The sequence below is a fragment of the Halyomorpha halys genome, unplaced genomic scaffold (genome assembly GCF_000696795.3).
Source record: "Halyomorpha halys isolate HHAL.00 unplaced genomic scaffold, Hhal_1.1 Scaffold644.1, whole genome shotgun sequence".
Taxonomy (NCBI): Eukaryota; Metazoa; Arthropoda; class Insecta; order Hemiptera; family Pentatomidae; genus Halyomorpha; species Halyomorpha halys.
In genome coordinates, this window is record NW_027104642.1 from 633,270 (window position 1) to 656,184 (window position 22,915).

At 32.3% G+C, this 22,915-nt stretch overlaps 1 protein-coding gene across 2 annotated transcripts in view; it reads right to left on the minus strand.

Annotated features, from left to right (window-relative positions):
- Positions 1 to 13,630: 13,630 nt before the first annotated feature.
- LOC106684997 (dual specificity protein phosphatase CDC14C) overlaps positions 13,631 to 22,915 on the minus strand; it is a gene marked incomplete at its 5' end in the record, with an annotated part of 56,294 nt that continues 47,009 nt past the window's right edge. For both annotated transcript variants that reach the window (XM_014427434.3, XM_014427433.3), the window contains 1 exon segment: positions 13,631 to 17,669.

The following is a 22,915-nucleotide window of genomic DNA, read 5'->3' on the forward strand; positions in this document are numbered from 1 at the left end:
TTAAGGAAATATGCTGTAATATTCCATCCCGTAGGATGAATCAGATTTTATTTTTCCATTAAACTATTTAGGCATATATATTTTTTTGATTTATTTTTCGATTCCAATAGTAAAATACATTTTTGAAACTCTATTAAAACTAATAAGAGAGTGTTCCTGTTCTATATTTTCAACAATCTAATTAATCTCTGTAACAATAATTTTATGTTGTAGATTTTCCTTAAAGCGTTAATAATATTAACTATACTTAATCAGGACACTGGTTAAAAGGGATTCCCACTATATTCAGAAATTATTTGTTGAACTTCAACAATATTGAATGAACATGCTAAATTTAATTACCTTATTAGAACAAAACATCTGTCTGTTAATTACAGAGGTTAAGCAGCTGGTTTAGTATAAGAAATCTAGAACAATTTTCAACAATGCTCCAAAGGTCAGGGGCTATGTGGGATGCTCAGTTATACTTGGAAGTGGAGAGCTCCCATACAAGCTTCTAGGAGCTTACTCTGTTTTAACAGAAGCCAGTGCCTTAAAAAAAAGCTCTTTTGAACACCCACATGGCTCAATGTAAAAAAACTATCACTGTAACTGATTTCATAAGTATCTTAAAAACAATGGGGAAAAAAAACAGCGAGTCAGCATCCCATAATAAAGGAAATAAAAAATTTACTTTGGTCATTATTGTAGAATAATAATAATGGGTACCCTTGAACAGTTGTATATGTTGCAATGAAAGGGGTGATACTGCTACCAACTCAGATCATCAAGATGCTCCACATGCAACAATGATAAAAACAACAATAATCCTCAGAGAAGATTGGACCCATCAGCTTATTTCACCTTACCAGGAAAGATGGAAAGAAAACTGGAGAATGAGTGCAACAAAAGTACAAGAAATCAAAATAGATTGCAGCATACACATCCAAATGAACCTTTGTACTACCATCAGATAGCCCTGTAAAGTGGAGCGAAAAGTAGGTTAACAATAAATAAATAGTTTTCTTTCACTATTTTGATACCTTTATCGACTGCCACCCGGACTATATTCTTCCAATCTACTTCATACAGTCAAATATCTTCTTCCAAAAAAATTAAAAGACTAATATTTCATCACACAGAAGGATTGAAAATTTGTAGTTGTACCTTTTATAGTAGAGATCATGTATAAATCCATTTAATTATATTTAATATTGTATGCTTGAAGTATAAAAACTGAATTTAATGGTTTTGAAAGTATCATGAGATTGATTAACACATTTTATGAAAAAAAAAAAATTATAAAACAAAGTATGTTGCAAAGATAGGTCATTAAAACATTCTTAAGTTAGTGGTGTTTTTAAAAAGGTACAGGTGTAATATAATTTTATTTACTAAATAAATTTTCACCTTGGCTGGTATTATGGCTGGTATACAATTCTTCCAACAAACAAGATTTTCCCTCATGTCTTAAGGCCAGATGTATGGTCCTTTCATTTATTATTTTACATTTTGAAAGTTGAAATAAAAACTAAATCTTTGAATAAAAAATAATTTAATAAAAAAACAAATATTAACATTAAAAAAAATAAACTTTTGTTTTTGTAGTTCCGATATGACTTGATTCATCCCAGAGTTGCAATTTCATTCTAAACTTTCCACTGGTAAGGTGAGAAGTCAAAAAATTAATTAATTTTCTCGATAAGTTGATGTTTATCTGCCATTTATTCATACAGTTTATATCAACAACTCCATACTCTGTTCTTCCCTCAGAAATAAGGCTTTTATTGATATATATTAACACTCTTGCCTTTAAATTTCTCATTGCATACTTTGATTTAAAATATACATAACAAGTTAGTTTCTTAACAATCAAAATTGTTTTGGGAACATGTATTTTACGGAGCTTCTTAGGATTAATAATGTTCTTTTTTGAGGATAAGAGCTGTTTGTTGGTATGTTTTTCATATAACTTAATAAAATTAATCCTTAAACCTCTCATTATTTTTTTCCCTCTATTCCTGTTTAACAAATATCTGAAATATAAGGTGGGGTCTGTGTTAAATGTTGACATTTTCATTTAGTCCTCTAGAAAGCTGTAAAAGAATTAAGCATGATGAGAATTTCAACATAATCACATTAAAATTTCGTTATTGATCAAACATTGATATTCAATCTAAAATTAAGGGGATAAATAATAAAAAATTAAAAACGGACATACCTAATAACAGCAGCTGAAGGTTGTGTTTAATGGCAACTCGGATATAAGCTAAGGTGCTTCTACGCTCGTTTTAAGCGGGCTTTTGATTAGCTCCCAAAATATTTAGTTATTTTTATAAAAGTTTTCCATTCGCTATTTTCTGCAAAATTCATAATGAATGTAAAATTTTTAATTTTTATTGCGTCGAGTACAACAGTTTTTTTTTTACCTTTATCATTTAATTCCTTTTATTATTCATTCAATTTTATCCTCGAAAGTTCTATTAGTATTTTAATGTATTAACAGCTAAACTTTTATATATTTGATGTTCATATCAATTTCCCTTAATTTTTGCAACTAACAGAACGCGTTACTTCAGTACATTATTCGCGTTGATCCTACTTCGATTTTCTACCGTTACTGAACAGCCAGTCAACAAAATCCATCGTTTGTTGTCAACTGACTTATCTGTAAATTTTTTCACTTATTGTATTCCTCTTTTTTTCTGTTTTTTTTTTTTTTTTAATCCCCAACTGTTTTACGTTTCTTTTCTTTTCACTTTTTACGTTTCTGTTTTCGTTTCTATTCTATTTTGATCTTCAACTCCTCTTCCTGTCTTGCTTCATGCCATTACAACAAATTATAAAGGTATAGATATTGTTAATCGAAGATATAATTCAAGAATTTAGTGGGGAATACGCTTAGAGTAGAAAAAATACTAATCAGTAAAATCTATCTTCAAAACGTACGTCTCAGCATAAGTTAGAGGTCTTCACCTGGACTTAGTAAAACAAGATGATAATGTGTATCTGATAGAAGAAAACAGAATAACCAGAGAACAATAATATAAACAGAAATATAATAAGGTAACTTATTGATGAAAAGCATTATGATAAATCAAACTTGTACATGCAAATAATAAGAAATTAAAATTATATTATAATAAGTAGGATACAATAACAAGTGCAGAAATTCTGCAACATATAAGTTTAGTATTTATTCATATGTATGTTCCTAAATACACAAGTTTGATTGATTATAACAAACTGTATACACCAATATTTTCATATTGTTTGTTATACTCTTTTTTGTGCTGTTCCACACTGATTCTCATCTTGTTTTCCTATGACCTATCTGTAAGTTTTCTTCTTTAAATGCAACCTCCAACAAATTTCTCATGATTATATTATTCATTACTTCAACTTAGTTCACTTTTATATGCTTATAATTTTTATTTATTTATTCTATATTAGAATGTAACAGTAGCTTATTTAATCTCATTTTACTTTTTTTTTTTAAAAAAAAGAGTTGATTTATGCTATAATTTTCAGGGAATATTAAAGCTGAATGAATGTGATTTATAGTAACTTGTCTAATTTCATTAGTTTTAATATTAATGTATGTAATGTAGGTGGACAATAGGATATCTAATTAAGAATGTAGAAATATTGATTGTAAATGTAAATCACAGAAATAATCTGAAACTCCGTTATTATATTCGGAAAATCTAAATTAATATTTTTTGAATCATTATTTTTTTCTGTCTTAATCTTAGTCAACAGAATAAGGCAATAAATATTAATATTAGTCCTTAGGATAATTAATATTATTTTGACAGAAAAATTACTAAGAAATATATATATTTTTAATTTAAATGTTCAGTATTTGAACATTTTTAATATTATTTTTAACAGTATATTATATGAATTAAAATGTTATAATAGTATGGTATTTTTCTCATGGCATTACATATTTAATAATTACACTATTTTATATATTATAAAAATCATTCTTCCATTCTATGAATACTATAGAGGTAATCAATAATGAATATTACAGGAATAGATGATGGGGCCACTCAAGCATGATTGTATTGATTACTGGGCTTGAAACACAGAATACTAGAGTCCTTATGTTGAAATCTATGGACAAGGCTCAAGATTCTCATGCCTGGCACATTTCCACCCAAGATGAAGCCCTAGTAATGTTGCTGTAAGAGGTACAAGAGTCCTCAACAATGGAAGATACAATTGGGAGCTCAAACTTCCTCAAAGAATTTATGGAACCGGTATGATGCTTGGAGTATCTTCAACACATACCAGACTAGATACAAATGGATATGTGAACGTAATAAGGGAAGAAGTAAATGGTTGAAAATTGGCCCATAAATGATTAATCTTCCATACAGGTAAGTGGGGATCCTAAACAAAACCCTTTCTAGAAAATATTGCTATAACAGTAGGTGTTCTTTTTAATGGATTAGCAGGATCCCTTACTTTCTATAAAGGCAATGTTTGTCTTGGGGTAGCATTTAAGAGAACTTTAGAAATGTGTGTGAAAACCTGTATACCATTATACCTTCAACTTTAGCAAAACCTCAAATGAAATTGTCTCTGAGAAAGAAGGACTTTAGAAATTTACAGGGCAGGTGTCGAATAGTTATTGTCTCTCATAAGGGATAAGGATAAGCCATCACACTTTGAAAAATAGTAATGGATTCTGGACAACTTTGCCCCAAACCATTAAATAGTATATAGGGGAAACCATGATTAAGACATTTATACCTTATGACAAATACAATGTTCTCGATTTTCAAAAACCTTTTCCTGATAAACCTTTATGTAATGACATAAAACAGTGAACTCTGGAATGTTTGTTTAAACTTTATAATCATTATATTATTTCTTTCATACATAATCTTTTAAACTTTTTAAGACGGGTATTTATTGTTTAAATAAATTGATTGGTATCCAGGGTAAGTCTCAACACTCTTTATTATTTCTTTAACAGGCCAACATTTTGGCCTTCCTCAAAGACAATCTGACAAGTAACAGCTTTCATTATACATTCATTTTTAACAACGTTATTATTAATAATTTAGCATACATTAAATATAAATTTACACCTCAGTTTCATTATTAAAATTATTTGGATACACTTATATGTTTTGTTTACTTAGTAAAAATAATGTTTTTTCTATTTAAAATACAACTAATAATAACAAAATGTTAAATCATCTATTTTTTATTTTTATTTAATTTAAAATAAATTTATTATATTTTAGATAGATCAAATTAATGGATTCATAAAGAATAGATTTTATGTCACCACGACATGGTGGACTCTGTTCCTCTCAATATTTGGGGAAGCCAGAAGAGTGTCTTGTTTAGCCTTCCAATATCTTCTAGTCATTTACTTTAAAATAACCCATAGAAAAAGTTGAATATGCAGCACTGACAATAATGAAATCTCTTTTGTCCAAAAATAATTAGATTTAATTAATAATAAAAAAAAAAATCCTATATACAGATTGATACAAACTTTTTTTGTATTGTTTGCAATAAGCTGACAATGAGAATACTTTTCTATTGTAATTGAATTTTTAAGATACCTATTTTAATCTAGTATAGAACATTTGTAATTTAAGGCTAAATACTAATATGGAATATTCAGGGTGAATTAAAAGTTTATCATTCCAATGTCAAGGTAAAATTATAGTTAAACCAGCAACATTCTAACATGTCAAAAACTCAAAGAAAAAAATAACATCTTGAATAATGAAGCTTACTGTTTCCCTTGCCATGATGAACTGGAAAATGTATTTCTCTTTATCAAGAGATTAACTAACAAACATAAAAAAAAAAAATTTAACTAATTTTTTCTTTTTTATGTATAAACAAATGACAAAATTGCAACAATGTTATTGATAATAGAAGCAGGTATAGTATGTTAGGGAACATACACAAAAATTTAGAGAATATATGACTATTTTTTTTCAAAAAGTCATCTTACTTGAAGAGCTAATTTGACAAGTCTGATTAGAATGACCGACAACCAAAGTGTTGTCCAAACTATATTAAGTTCAAAAGGTGTAATTGTTCCTGAAATTACTATATTTTATCAAACCAAATAAATTTCTCTGACCTATCCAGATCGTGTTGAACAAAACATTTATTTTACTATTTTCATTTCATTGAATATTTATGTAATTAAAAAAAAGAATAAAGTAAAATTAGTTCAATCAAAGTAATATATAACTTATACTGATGGTAGTTGAAAAGATAAAAAAAAAAAAAAGGAAAGTAGATCGTGATAGAGTTAGACACAAAGTTGAATACTGCTTTATTGTTAAAATAATACATCTTTATAAGATTATTATACTGTTTACATGAGGGTTTAAGAATTAAGTCTGATACTTAATACTACACTCTGTCAGACTATAACTCCCTCCCGCCAGTTTACAGACATCATTCGTTAATTCTTGAACATATAAATGAATAATGAATGAAACCAAAACAATAATAAAATATATACAGTATTTTATATACATTGTACTATTCATTTATATGTTCAAGAGTTTATAAATGATATCTGTAAACTAGCAGGAGGGAGTTATGGTCAAATAGAGTATAGTACCAGAATTCTATATTTTGTTTTTTAAATTTAAATTGAAAGTTTTTATTTATTAATATTATTAATTAAAATATATTCAAGTAAATATGTTGTTAGTTATACAATGGCATGATATAGACACGTGGAGAAACTACCTGTTGCTAGAATTCCAAAAATTGAAATTTAAATATTGAAAATCATAATCAGACAATGTTTGGAATATTTTACTATAGGAGAAAGTATTGTGTATTTATATAAGAGATTTAATTTCTTAAATAAACAAAAATAATTTTAAAAATAAATATAAATTTAAATATTAAATGACATTAAATACAGTTTTATAATTTTCATGAAATACTTGTAGTTGGATCTTGATTGAAGCTCACTGCTGTTTGAGATGATTTCTTTTAATAATTCTTCATAATTAAATTCTACTTCATAACTTCATTTGAAATAGTTTTAAGTAATTTGTTTTGAACATTTATTTGATCATGATCACTATAACAATTTACTGTCTATTTATGTTGTTTAAATTATCACATTTGCCCATTGACGATTTTTGTAATTATCAGATAGCACTTGTAGTGAGATTATAAAATAATTAATATAGGGAAACTGCGTTGGATGCGTTTTTTATAGTAGTGCTTGGTAGGATTCTGAGAAGGAACTGTTAGGTCCACTTGATTTGTGCACGGCATCGGCTGACATATAGAACAAATGAATGTTTTTTTTCGCTTTTTAATCTTCATTTGCTGTCTTTTTATGTTCAAAACTAATTATTATTTAGTTTTTAAGCCTTTAAAAACTTAGTCTACTTTGTTGACGTAAAATAACAGGTTTTATAAGTTTTCATTCCCTAACATACCGTCAATTCTCAGTATAAGTCGATCGACATATTTTTGATTTAGACTTCTTTGTTCCGGCTTCTTAACAAAAATTTTTTTTTTTTTATCAAATATTTAAATTTACTCTCCAAAAACTAAAAACACTTATTTCACTTGCAGATGATGAAATAAATGGTATTCATCCACAAAATGTATTATTTTGTCAATAAAACGTCTAATAAATTCAATTAAACTCTCGAGGGCGGCCAACTCTTCTCCGGCCATGGACTATCTCCATCAGTAATCTTAAAGGAGTTTCCTGTTCCTCCATCCTGGCCAAATGTCCAGCCCATCTCAGACGATATCGTTTGACAAGACTGACACCAGGCTCACTAATGAGGTTGTAAACCTCTTTATTAGTTCTTCGTCTCCCCTCTCCATCAATTAACACCGGTCCAAATATCTTTCGCTTAAATGTGGCCAACTTCTGATGCATCGTCCATATCTCCGCTCCATATGTAAAGGGGCCTCTACATGTTGGCCAAGCCATGGCGAACTCAGACATGCGCGAGCATGTGGATGGGTGGCTTGTACGAGTTGGCCTAAGCCCGTTGCCGATCCGTCGAGAGTCGGTTGGACACAGATCAAAGGGATTCGTGAGAGCGCTCGTGTAGCATCTCCACCATTGTTCTTTGTCTAGTTGCAACTGAGAGCGGTTAGGAGGTTAAAGGTGTTTGTTGGTACTTTTTATAATAAGTTTTATATTTAATCTTATTTATATTTAATTTCCTTTCATTTTCTTTTTTTAAATAAAAATAATATAATCCCAGTGCAATGGCTGAAACCATTAGTACGTCCGCCATGCCTGCCTCTCTGAATAACACTGACATGTGGATGGTCCGCTCTTTGTTTACCGAGCATTTGTACAAGCCTCCGATTCGTGGCTAGCGGCCAACATGTTGATCCGCCTTAAGAACTGGGCGAATCAGAGTTTTGTAGAGAGAAAGTTTTATCAGTTAACAGTTGTTCCATTGTAGATTTTCCTTTTATAAATCTATATCAGTAAGGGCCTAGTGCTCTTTCTGTGAATGGAAGAAGACGCTGAAACAGAACGTTTGAAAGGACTTTGTAAGCGCAGGATAGGAGAGCTAATCTCCACAGTCAAAGGGGTCCCCCATTTTAAATATGGGGCATATTAAAGATTTCGTCCATTCCGAAGGCATATATTTCTTTTTCCAGATGTCCATGATAAGATTTTGTAGGATTGTTTTCAGACGCTCCCCACCATCCTTGAATAACTCACCTGGTAGACCGTCTGCTCATGGAGCCTTGTGGTTTTTCAACTTATCTAAAGCATCAACCACCTCTTCATTGTCTGGTTGTTCAACATCCCCGTCCTGTTGGAATAGATGATAGATTTTCCTCCTCCTCTTGGTGTTCTGCATAATTATGCGCGAAGTGTTCCTTCCATACATATTTGTCCCTCTCAACGACTATATTACCTTCTTGGTCCTTGTATGCTGAGTGGATGAACTTAAAGGGTTTCCTGGCTTGATTCACTGAGGGATAGAATCTTTTGGTATCACTAATAGATTTAAGCATTTCAGCTGTCTCTAGTTCCTTTCTCTCCCAGGATCTTTTCTTTCTTTTATGAAACAGCTTCTCCGTTTTTCTCTTTATTCTTCAACTGTGTCAATCTTGCAGTTAGTGCTTGATATGCAGTATTTTTGTCTCTTGTTGTGAGTGAACATGCTTCGTCGAACCATGGAGATTCAGCTTTCCTTTATTCTTCTCCACTACCTCGGTTACTGTTGAATGTATCTCACTCCATCGAATTAATTTTTAAATGAGGAGAAGATGGTTGGGGGTGCGGTCAATGAAAAACACAAATAAGTATGATTAACTTATTTTAATGTGCCGACGTTTCGGCTAGAGTTTCTAGCCTTCTTCAGGACTAAAAACAAAACAAGAAAAATAATTCGTTTTTAGCCCTGAAGAAGGCTAGAAACTCTAGCCGAAACGTCGGCACATTAAAATAAGTTAATCATACTTATTTGTGTTTTTCATTGACCGCACCCCCAACCATCTTCTCCTCATTTATCATCCACGGTCAATTATCTCTCATAATTATGAATTAATTTTTAATTTAGATTTAATAAATAAATTATGACTTTTTACGTACACGGTGTCTTCCTTTGAGGCCCATCTCATTCCCCCAAAGGCCTTCTTTAAGCTGTTTTTCACTAAGCTCCAGTGCGTTTCCTCGTTAGCTTGAATTTAATTCAAGATGGTCCTTATAACCTAGCAGACCACCTTTAGTACTACCGCATCCTCCCCGTCCAGCACTCTCCCGGATGTTTTTTCCTCTATCCTTGCCATTAATCTATCGCCCTCTTTCAAAAAATGGTTGATCTCACCCGCTCCACCTGTGAATCTCCAGATCTGATATAGCCTTCCTGAGAGCCTGGACCGTCGCTGTACGATCGTTATCTACTCTATATATTTTATTCCAATCCTATTCATCGTCTTTTGAACCAACTCCATTATTCGTTTTTCTTATTCCAACAACAAAACAAAAACTAATCACTTCGGAAACAACTCTAATTCACAAGAAACGATTTTTTAATATTACCTTCAGTGGATACTTCAAGTCTATACTTTTCAAGAATTGGGAAGAGAATGTCTGCTTCTGCGCATTAAGCAAGGTCCAAAGCTTAACATAGCCATATCCCTCCAAGCACTATTCATACATTTGTATCCACCAAAAACAGCAATATTTTCCTCCTGTCACCGTTAATCATTTAAACCAGCCAGTATCAATCCTAATTTTCCATATATCCAAAATAAAACTATATTCATCTTTGATATATTTAAAAAAAAAAAATTGGAAAATGTTTTAATTTTTGTACATTAAGATTACAAGAAAAAATAATTGATACAAATAAAAAGTAAATAGTAGTTTAAAATTTTACAATAGTAAATGGTAGTTATAAATTTACAACATTTTGTCAAATATTTGTTTGCTAATTTTTTTATTACTTATTTTTCATAAATTGTTTTTTATTACTATTATATCTTAATAAAATTCATAAATTTAACACAAAAAAACTATTCTCATTTAATTTCTAATTGAATAACAATTCAAAATTTTGATTACTCATTATAATGTTTCAGGAGGGCCGCACAAAGATTCTTTTTAGGTGTTGGTTTTGGTTCACTGACATATAGGTACTTTTACCAAGTTACCTTTAGATTACTTAAGGCATTTTTTTTTGGTTACTTTGTGGTTTTATTAAGTGATGGTACCAAGGGCGTACCCAGGATCAAAACTAGGGGAGAGTAAGCCATAGTCAATCATGTCGTCACATTTCAGCACAGAAAAGGTGAATGAAACCAAAATTTTCAGAAATTTACATATGATTGCCGCTTATTAAAATTAGTATTTGCTTGAAAAAAAAATTTTTATTAAATTGATAATTTTTTTTACCTCTAGGGGGAAGCTGTCCCTTCCGAATAGACCCACTCTGGTACTCTTAAAGCCTGGATAAGTACTTTCTCCCTTCTTTAAATTTAGTGAAATTTTTACTTTTTTCAAATTTTATTTTCTCCTTCCTTCTATTGCAATTTTTATTTGTTCTTCTATTTCTTGTAATTTTTATTTGCTTCTTCGGAATCGGGATTATCTCCAATATATAAATTCTAAAATCTAATTGGTTTCTCCCAACTAATCTAATTGAATCCCCCATATTGCTTGTATTGCTATCACATTAGTTATACAATGGTACATGGAATTGATTATTGTCTATTTCAACTAATTTAGTTGGCTAAGTGTTATGTTGGTCTACTATTGTTATTTATAAATATTTAAGAATGAGAGGAACTTTTTTCAGTCTTTGCGATGATTTGATCGGGGCAGATCTATGTATAAGTGGTTTAAAATCCCATATTACTGATGGAAGACCATATTGAAAACATTTTTTTAATGTTTTAAGTTTAATTGGTTTATTTTAATTTTATGTGGTAAAAAACATTCTTTAAGAACTTTACTACTTAGTAAAAATTAAAAGAACTAAAAATTATATTATAATTTTAGGTAAATAATTATTTACAATTTGTAGATGATTTATTCCTAATTTGGATTTGCATTTTAAAATTTATACTTTATTTAGGATCTGAGGAACTTGGTAACTTATCACTGATCTCAAGTTTTGTTGCTGGTTGGCCCACTCGACCCGAGGATCCTATATAGAACTTCTGACTCCGGACACCTCTGAATATCAGGTACCAGAAGAATACGTAGAATTGTGAGTAAAAAAAAAAAATTGAGTAAAATTTGATTATAGTTAAATATTAAAGTAATATTTAGTTAGTCATAGTCCATTTGATTTCTTGGTTCCTAGTACATAGTTGATATGTTTGTACAAGGTAATTCTCTAGTATTTCCTTTTGATCTAATAATAGAAAATTCGTGTTCATTTTGGGAAGAATCCCTTTCAAATAATATTTCAGAAATATTCTATGGACTTTTTCACCAATAAAGAATGAGAGAAATGAAAACATGCATTATAGAATAATATATATGAAAAAATGATAAATAATAACAAAGCATGAATTTGGTTATCTTGGCATTCATGGACCATTATTTCTGACCATGATTCTTTAATCATATTTCAGGACTGGCCTTGAGAAATAGTCTGGTTCTCGTTCTTTCCAACATTGCCCTTAGTAATCTGCTTAATTCCACTTTTACTACATGAGATCATCCATATTTCCTTAAACCATTCCTTTGATTTTGATGAAACTCCTACACTAACCATAATCCTCAACTATGACAGAAGACTTCTCTCCAAAGGGATTTATATCCAATTATAAACTTTTCCCATAAATCTAAAAAATTCAAGTATCTTTAAGCAGAATAAATATTTTGTTTAAGTTTCAAACTATGTTTTAAGTTGAAAACCATTTATGATCAAAAAGTTGAGTTTGATCACTACTAAATAAATATTTTCTATTAAAATAAATACAGTAATTAGGTACTGTTTCAATTTTTTAATCCTTAGTTGTATAAATTACTCCCTAGTACAAGATATATATATTTTTTAAACTATATCATGAAAACTATAATATTAAGTATGGGCGTTAAAACAAAGTTGTGAATTTTAATTGGGTTTCTCAATATTGGCATGTTTCATACACAAACCAAGAATTTCTAGTCACAAAAACTGTACCATCATTAAATATGGATTTAAACTATCAGTTTTTAACAAGCTGACAATTGATTTTTAATTAGCATTTTACCTACAACACCAACTGAGTTTATCTCAATTTTATTCAACTTGCCCTATTTATACATCTCCAGTAAATATATAGTGAAATATAGACAGTTAAGAAAAAAAAAAAAAAAGAGTTAAGATATTTAGGAGACTGCAGTATTCAACAAAGCAATGGTAACACCAATGTTTTTTATACCTATATTTGTTCAAAGTTTGTAGGTTTTAGCATAAGAAATAAACCACACCTTTTGTGACTACAAATGTATTTGTCTACAATGTATAGATACAACCAACTGGTTTGAAAATGTAACAAAATAAATTCCATCTTTTATTTATTTTTAATTTCATTAAGTATAGAAAAAATATGTCATATAAGTAAAACTATAATATAACATTGTTTCACATTTTTAACAATGAACAGTATAAATTTGATGTTAAAACAATTTTTTTTCCTAAATCAACCTAATTATTATGGTACAATAATAGTTGTGGTTATTTATTTATTTTTGAATTTTATACAGAATGATTAAGTAAATTTTAAAACATTTTTAACATAGTTTACACTAAAATAGGTAGAAGAAATATTATGGGAATAAAGAACAAAAAAAACAAAACAGTAAATGCGAAAATAAACAATAAATGTGGGTATTAAATTTGTTTGCAATGTTGTTAGTTTAAGATTTCAAAATATCATGTATGGAAAAATAAAATTGCTCTTAGTTTATTAGATAAGTTTTAATCAAATTAAAATGCTTAAAATTACTTATTATTTTAACCATTCATCAAGAGAAAACATTAATCAATTTATGTAGATTCCAAAATATGGTGTTTTCTATCATTGGGGACTGTAGCAAGAATAGATGATTGGTCAAAGTTAAAAGAATAGTTTAGGGTCAAGGCATGTTGAGAAAGTTTGGAGGTGGATGGATTATAGGAGTTGATCGATGTTATGTTTTGGGAAATATAGGTTTTGAGGTGGTTTTTGGTTTCACTAATATAGGAAGAATTACAGCGACAGGTAGAATAGGGAAACTACATTGAAGCAGTATTAAAGAGATATAGGATCTTTTGAGTCAGAAAAAAGGTAGGAAAGTTTGTTATGATAAGATTTATTTTTTGAGATAAGAAAATTTGTCACAAGTTTTCCCACCCTGACATTTTGACAGTCTTCAGTGATCCAAATTACTCCATAATTATCTCATATTTATTTATTAAGAAATACATTGAAAACCTCTTCCTAGTTCTCAACCCTGATAGAATCTCCAAAATCCTATCAGCCTCCAACTCCAACCAATCTCGACTTCTGTTTGCTGTTGAATGAAAAATTGACCATTCCTCCTTTCCTCGACTTTTATCAATTTATCATATGACATTCTGATGGCTCCCTGTTTACTGATTGATGTACCAAACCTACCTATTCTGGCAAAATTCTTAACTATTTTTCAACATCCTTACCACCTAAAGATCCATTTCTCTATTTTTTATTACTTCCTGACATACAGGGGGAGGGAAAGAGGGATTTATCTAGAGGTAACCAAACTATTCTAACCAGGGTGGGTGAGTCAAGTTTTTGTTCCATGGGACTTAATACTACAAGACCAACAGACAATGCATTAAACAGATCATACTCACTCTTTTAAACTAGAGACACAATGGTTTGTAGGTTGGGGCATAGATCCCTGAGGGCCCAGTTCCGAATGTGGTGGGTTACATTTCTGCCTGGGACAGTTAATATTTATTTCTTGGTGCCTCTGAAAAATATATCCTGACACTCCCACTATAGTTAATATGCTTTGGCTACTCCAAAGTAGCCACCAAGGGTGGCAAAAAAAGGGCCACTAGGCTCACTTGCTGGACTAGTTCCCCCACCAGATACCAATATTAATACCAGTCCCTCTTTCCTTCAACCTGTTCCACCCCTTTTTACTCTTCCTTATAACCCTAGGCCCATTCTCTTTGAAAATATACAAAAATCTATACAATCTTCTATTCCTATCTTACGTTTCGGCCTGGAATCCCACAACAAATTTTCTACTAGTTTACTGGATTCCCTATTCTACCCCTTAACTAGTTGTAATTCTCCTTATATCGGCAAAACCAATAACCACCTCAAAGTTTGTATTTCCCAACATGATACATCCATCAATTTCCATAACTCACCCGCCTTTCTGAACATGCCTTAACTTTCAATCATTATTTTAACTTTTATTATCTATTCTTGCTACAGTCACCACCATAAAAATGGCTTATTTTGGAATCCATCCATATTTATCTCAAACCTAAACCTTTAAATCATAATTTTAATAAATTAAATTGCATAATAAACAGCCAGATTGCCTGATTTTTTTATGGGTAGAAGAGGTAATAAAATAATTCTATAAATACTGTGGTCCTAACAATGAAAGGGTGCGAAAGTAACAGAAACCTTGCAGACAAAACCTGGTTGATTAAAAGGGGGATTGGCAATTTAACTTTCAAGTGTTTTTTTTTTTCCTTGTTTACACAGGGGAATGAAACTTTGGAAAAATATCTTTCAAAATAACAGCTTAAAATTTCATGTTCATGTCATCTAATTTATTTATTTTTGAATGGAATATGGTCCGGGTGCGGTCAAAAAAAACTCAAATAGTAGATAATTATACTATTTTATTGAGCCAACGTTTCGCCCCACGTTGCAGGGCTTCGTCAGGGCTGTTTTTACGGCAGTCAAAAATAAAGTATTTATTTATAAAGTATTCACTTTATTTTTGACTGCCGTCAAAACAGCCCTGACGAAGTCCTGCAACGTGGAGCGAAACGTTGGCTCAATAAAATAGTATAATTATCTACTATTTGAGTTTTTTTTTACCGCACCCGGACCATATTCCATTCATCTATACACACGGTCAATCAATAATCTTCCATTATTTATTTTTATTATTTTTTAAATAGAAAGTGTTCTATAAAAAAATTAAGATACATAATATACATGATATTAATATAATAAACAAACTCAATTAATAAAATGTTAATAAATTAACACCATAATAAAATGAAAATCAGAATAAATTTAACAATCACATTTCAAATATGTAGTATTGTAGATAATTAAAAATATCTGATATATAACCAAAATAGTTTTGTTCCTTATCAGTAATTTAATTCTGGCAATTTTACATATTTACAATTGATTTTTTAACAGTATTTACAAAAAAATTTTTTAATGAATTGTTTTAAAATATTTTTCACATACTGTCGTCCATTATTTATTCAAATTACAACACAATGATTATCAAAAATTCGCATAACAAAAATATTCATTATCATTATATCTAGCAAAACAACAAATTAAAAAAAAAATTTTTTTACATGGCTGGTAACAATTCAGATCTGCTAATAAGAAAATTAACAAATAAAATTCATGAATGGGTATTTTCAAGTCAGTGGTCCCCAACCAGTGGTCTACGGACAATAGGTGGCCCGCAGGAGGGTCAGGCGTCACATATTTTTGTGAGGTTTTATGATTTGAATTATTTTATATATGTAATTGACTGTATAACTTAAATATAAGAAGATGGTCAGGATTGCGGTCAAAAAGAACAAATAGTTTTTAATTATTTAATGTCTGACGTTTCGCCTCACTTTGCAGGGCTGTTCAAAGTGATAGGTTAAACAGGGTTGAACAGCCCTGATGAAGACCTGCAAAGTGGGGTGAAACGTCGGACATTAAATAGTGATATACTATTCGTTCTTTTTGACCACAACCCAGACCATCTTCTTAAATTTTATTTATTATCTTACTTGATGTTTGAGTGCTAGCTAAAAGGTTTTAACAGATAAATGGATGATAAAAGTGACTCATAATGCACTTTTAAGCTACCTAATTTTAAAATGTTTTCCAAGGGGGCCCCCTTTTCCACAGAATGGGAGTAGAGGTGTGCCACACAATGTTCAATTCACTGCTTAGTGGCCTCTAAACTTTTTTGAGTTGGGAACCACAGTTCTGAACAAACAAAAATCATAATAAACAGACTAAGTAAAGAAACATTTTGTACTTTGAATTTGTTTTAATACTGTAATTGTTGAGATTTACTATATTACTACTATAACTAATATAAACAATAAAATATAAATAACAATAAATATCTAAATATCTAATGACATAAAAAAAAAAATATGGCAAAAAATATTAAATAGCAATTTGAATTTGCTGAAATGATTATGTTGTTTCATGATTCACACCAGTATAATTATGAAAATGGAAATGGTTATCAAAAATATGTCTTTCAGAACACAAAATTTGCCACAAACATTTTAAATGTGGTAATTTCTATAAATGGGTATTAATATCATTAAAATAAGAGGAAAATTTAATATAAAAATATATCTATATTAAAAGTAATATTAAAAATATATGGCAATCTTATAAAAATTGACTATCCATATTGTTAAATACATATTTATTTAATCTATTCAATGAACCAATAGCTATAAGAGTTTCATGCTGCCATTTTTTGTCTAAAGCAATGTTTTAATTTGTTAACAATAGTAATTATATACATTTTACAACTATATTTTAAATAATGAATCAAGCTATTTCTATTTCATTTATATTCTGGAATTTGTTAGTAAATATTTGTTTAGAAAAAAATCTTTTAAAAAAAAAGTAAAAGTAAGGATATTTTCTGATTGTTTATCAGAGTATGAACATAATCATGTATCATTTAGGTATCAATTTATTTGTCAAACATAGAACTGAAAAATCAAGTTTAAACAAAGCAGAAATTGGTACCATAAATCAATAAATTAATTGTAGTTAGGTCATATACAACAATAATATTTCTAAAAATTGTACACTAATAAGAAGCACAATTTGTTATTACAAAAACATAATTCCAATGCACACGTCAACTAAATATGCAAAAAGGTGGCATAAGTAAATTTAAAAAAAGTGAATTTAGCACAATACTTCAATTATATTTATCTGCTGTTCTTTGTCACATAAAAGAAAAATGCTGGACACTAAAAAACACAAAGAAAAACAAATTAATACACATATCACTTGATTATAGCATTTAAATAAAATTTTTAAAAATAATGCTTAGCTGATATCTAGAAAAAAATTAAGATGCATTTTATGATTTTATCAGTGATATCAATTTAAATAAAGCCCGATATTATTGATAGTTGATTACATTATTTTAAACTATTTTATATATAACTTTAGTACATGTGGGTATATGTGTACACCACAGAACATTGAACACAGTAGAAACAGCACTAGGCCATTTGTAGCAGGGGTAGATAACTAGACTCACAGCCTTCTCCCCACTCCTTTCACCTCTGGCTTTCATTCTTCAACCCTATTTTTCCACAGGTTTATCGGTGAATTTTTAAGGGGAAAGTTGTGCTCACCTTGAACAGGTGAATAATTTTTTAAATTATTTATTTAATATTCATAAGAAAATCTCTCCTTAGTCACCAATCTTTATACATTTTTTAAAAAAATAGCATGAATCCATAACCATGCTCTTGGAGTCTCATTGTAATAAGTATATATTAATTTCTCATCCACTTTGTATACATATTACTTACAAAATACTTCAACTACAATTAATTAACTTTTCATGATTTAACATATTTTTGAATCTACCATAACAAGAGGCGGCAGATTATATGGAAGACAAGAACCACTGGATTAGTCAAAGTTGAGTGTAATAAGTATGGGAGGAGGAATATCACGACGATTTGGTCACAGCCAGGCGTTAAAAATGACCAGCTCTGTAAAATGTTGAATAATGCTTCCAAGCTTGGAGAAAAGTGTCACCTATAAGTTGGGAATGAAACGGTTTGGGAGAAGATCAAGTGGCTATGGCATGATGAACACATAGGAATGGACAGGACATTCACCCGATACAAGCTGATAGTGGAAACCCTTCAGGAAGACGAACGCCAGAGAGAGGTAACTGTAGCATATCATTAGGGCAAAACAAATCACCGAGGAATCTCGGAGACCCTGGAAGCATTGAAGAGAAGGTACTTTTGGTGGGGGATAGAGAAGACGATCAGTGAAGTTCTAGGAAACTGCGAAGTTTGTTTACGCACAAAGTATGATAGACATCCACCAAAAGGCAGACAAGAGGAGATACCTACCGCTGATGCACCTTTATTGTTTTTGTTTTCTATGTTATTATATTATATAGTATTAGTTTACGAGGATTGTTCGTAAACTGGTGGGGGGGGTGTTACAGTATGAGTCATCTGTTATTTCAATGTCAGCTGATCGAATGTATATAAGAGATATACCGAATACAATAAAGCCAGTATGTTACAGCAGTTCAAGTGTGTTAGATCTTATTCCTTCTTCTCTTTTTTGACATTTTGCTTTTGCCAGTACTTAACTTAGAACATAGTATTTACAAAAACTAAATTATCTATGAAAACAATTTTAGAAAATAAAATGAACAAATTAAATGGCTAATAACATACATTATTGTATATGTTTTCATATTATATCTACTGTTTTTGAATGGAAATTAATGAATCCTATTCAAAGTAACACATATCCACAAGTTAAAAACATTTTCAGAAAGATGAAGCAGTGGTGGGATCACTCATAAGTTTAGAATGTCACTTCTACTATATTTTATGTTCTTTAGTGTACATACACACATAATTTCTTCCTTCCAACAGAAACTCAACAAGAATCACATTGTTGCATAGGTCATATCTGTTTACTTATAACCATCTAAGCGCATCTCTATCTGTTGACCATTGTGAATAGAAGGTAGCTTAAAGCAGGTAGCCATAGGTTAGTTCACTTTGTTTAACTTAAGGACATTGTTGAATTTGTGAATTGAAAAAAAATTGTGATTTTTATTTATATAAATGTACAAAAGGTTTTAAAAGCAGTTTCATTAAAAAATGTGTATATATTTGTGAATATGATCTATTTTATGTGAATGAACGATTGCTGATAATAACATCACTATAATACTTTATAGCCTGAATGTTTATACAGTAGATAACTTCAAAGATTAAAATCCAGTGATAAGTTCAAGACAGTATGCATTTGGCCAGCCCATAACAGACTATTCATACTCTCGTACTGCCAGCCATTTTTTTTTAGGAAAAACATTCTACAGATCTGTATGTATGATTTTTGGTCCATCATATTTGAATTTATGTCCTATTTTTCTAAAATGTGTAGTGAGAGCAATTTGGTCAGGTTTGTAGGGGTTGTTTGTTGCAGAAGTCAACCTATATTTGTGTTGATAAACCCTTCTTTTGAGATACTGTTCCGAAATAGGATTTTCCACAGTTCTCTTCACAAGAAATTTCATACACTATATTTGACTGTAGCTCTATTTTGTCTTTGCCTTTCGTATCGGTGTAAAGTTTAGATAAAATGGCCATGTTTTTGTAGATAATTGCATAATTGTTTTTTTTTATTGTTTAGTTTTTGTTATTCTTTCTGGAAGAGTTGGTATATAAGGGATTGTGTAGTATGTTTTGCTGTTGATTTCTTGGGGTTGTGGTAGTTTCATTGTTTTGAATGACAATTTTTATTGTTGGGATGGGTATATTACTACACAGTGAGATTAAATATTAAGTAGATATGAGAATTTATATTTTATTTTATATAATATTATAGGCTCTTTTTCTCTGGGTGGGTTTCTAGACAATCAGAACACTTATTTTTAATAACACTTCATTAAATTAATATCTATTTTTACAATGTATTTAAATTTAGGTAGAACAAAACTAACCAATTTCATAGAATCTTCTTTTGATGATTTTCTCAACAAATTAACATTGACTGTTGGGAGGTTAATGGGCAGGCAACAGGAGGACTAGAGAGGGAGATGGGCGCGGGTGTCTCCCCCACTCTTTGCGGATGAATCAGGCCAGAGTGCCCTACTCACTGTCTGGGAATCCTCCCAGTTCTCCCTATCCCTGCCAACGCCTACTGTCACCTCCGCGTAGTGCCCCCTGGGGAGTCCAACGGAACTCACGAACGACAGAGGCGGGTGTCCGTCATACCTGTCAATAAGACAGGCACTCCAAGCTAGGTGTAGGGAGCTCGAACTGAGGCTGAATGGCAGAGGGTGCATAACAATATACTGTCTTTTATTGACCCACTTGGGGCACCTGGCGCACCCCATTGTATCTAATGCCCACTGCAGGGAGAGGGGGTAGTACCTGCAGTGCCTTTAAGAACCCCCATACTCGTGGGAACAAAATGAATGAGAACAATATCTTTTACATTTACCCCTTTCTAGATATATCTCAGATATTTCCACAATCGTGGAAGAGATGAGTGATGAGGAACCTCAGCAGGGGGAAGGGGGAACACTCCCCCCCGACCTCAGTCTAGAAGGGATGGCAGAGGATCAGGCGCAATGAGGAGAAGGCGGCGTGCGATCAACAGAGCCACAGCATGACTACAGGAGACTGAGTGTTTTGGGCCCACCAACTTTAGTTGATAGGGAACAGAGCTCTACAGAGCCTGGTTCTGCTGTGGAGAGCGAGCCAAGGAGCTTGGATAGACCACGGGATATCGGGAGACCTTCAGGCCCATCAGCCTCGGCTGATAGGGACTGGAACTCAGCGGGACCCGGATCATCCAGGAGGGCTAGAAGGAGGCTTAGGGTCAGTACTCATGATACTGAAGGTCAATAGGGCACCTCCTCCTATGGTGTTCGGGACCGAAACCCTTTTTTGTGAACCCCGGAATTGTGATTTGTGACAACCAAGCTGGTAGGGACTGGCTGTCGACTGTTATCAGAGACGTCACCATTGGTGACAATGTCACCTTACATGCCGGCAACATTGATGAGCTCCAGAGAACCACCAGTTGGGAATTTTCTTCCCTGGTGAGCGAGTTGAGGCAGACATTCTCCTTCGAAGAATTGGCTACCAAAACTCTAGGATGCCCGATGTTAGAAGATGGACGCTGGTCGGCATTAAGGAAAAGGAGGTTGGCTTTTACAGGGTTTTTAAGATCCCGGAAAGCAGCCAACGCTTTTTGGAAGGCAGAGGCTTCCTGATGAACTAAAATTTCAGGAAGGCCTTTGTGAAGATTCACACTAGGAGACCTCCACCAAGGGAAGAGAGGGGGGCTGGTGAACCCATGGATGTGGAGAGTGCTGCTTCGACCTCTCGCACTGGCGTGAGTGGGATGGCGGCCCATCGCACTGGAGTAAGGAAATCGGGAAGGCGGACAATGGGTGGATCTGTTGGTGGACCTAGAAGGCTGGCGGTGGAGAGGGATGCTGAAGGTCTGGCTGCTGGGGACGCGTCCGTGGCGGGGACTGGGGGGCCCACTGCTTCTCGGGCCTCCGCTAAGGCGGTGACCGGGGGTGGTGGTGTCTCGCTGTTTCCGCCGGAGAGGGGGAGGGGAGGCCCGCTGAGGACTAAAGAGGATGAGGATGCTGCAAGTGAACCTGCATCACTGCATTGCTGCTTGCAATTGTTCTACAGCAGTATGTTAAGGGTAAGGACATTGATATTATTTTAATTCAAGAACCTTACTTATTTAAAGGCAGGATCAGTGGACTGGACATGCGGGGGTACAGCATTATCTCTGTGTCAATGCATGCCAGAACCTGTTTCCTGTATATGAGTAAACTCCAGATGCTGCCTCTTTGGCATTTATGTTCCAGAGACTTGGCAGCAGCGAAGTTGGCCCTCAAAGAGGGAACCCATAGGGAGGTGACACTTGCCTCTGGTTATCTCCCCAATGAAGAGGCCATTCCAACGGCGACCTTGAGGAGGATGGTGGATGGGCTGGTTGGGAAGGATGAAATAGTAGTCTCCATAGATGCCAACGCCCATCACTGGCTCTGGGGAAGCACAAACACCAACCAGAGAGGTGAGTCTCTTTTAGGACATGACTTAGAGGTCATCAATAGAGGCAGCAAGGCTACCTTTGTCAATAGGGTGAGGGCGGAAGTCATAGATATAACCATAGCCACGTCTCGGATGAAGAGTCATGCTCATATCATCGGTATATTAGATATGACTTAGCAACATGTGACATGACCGAGTCGGTGGACAGGAATCCAAAGTTGACAAAGTGGGACACCTACTGTACCCAATTCGAGGAAGAGGTCAAGAGTTGTTCAGGAACAATCAGGAACACCTGGCAACTTGAATGCCTTAACATGTCCGTAACGGAAGCGACCATAAGATCCTACACTGATAATAACAGAGTACGCAGGATCCAAACCAACAGGAATACAACTTGGTTTAATGAGGAACTGGCT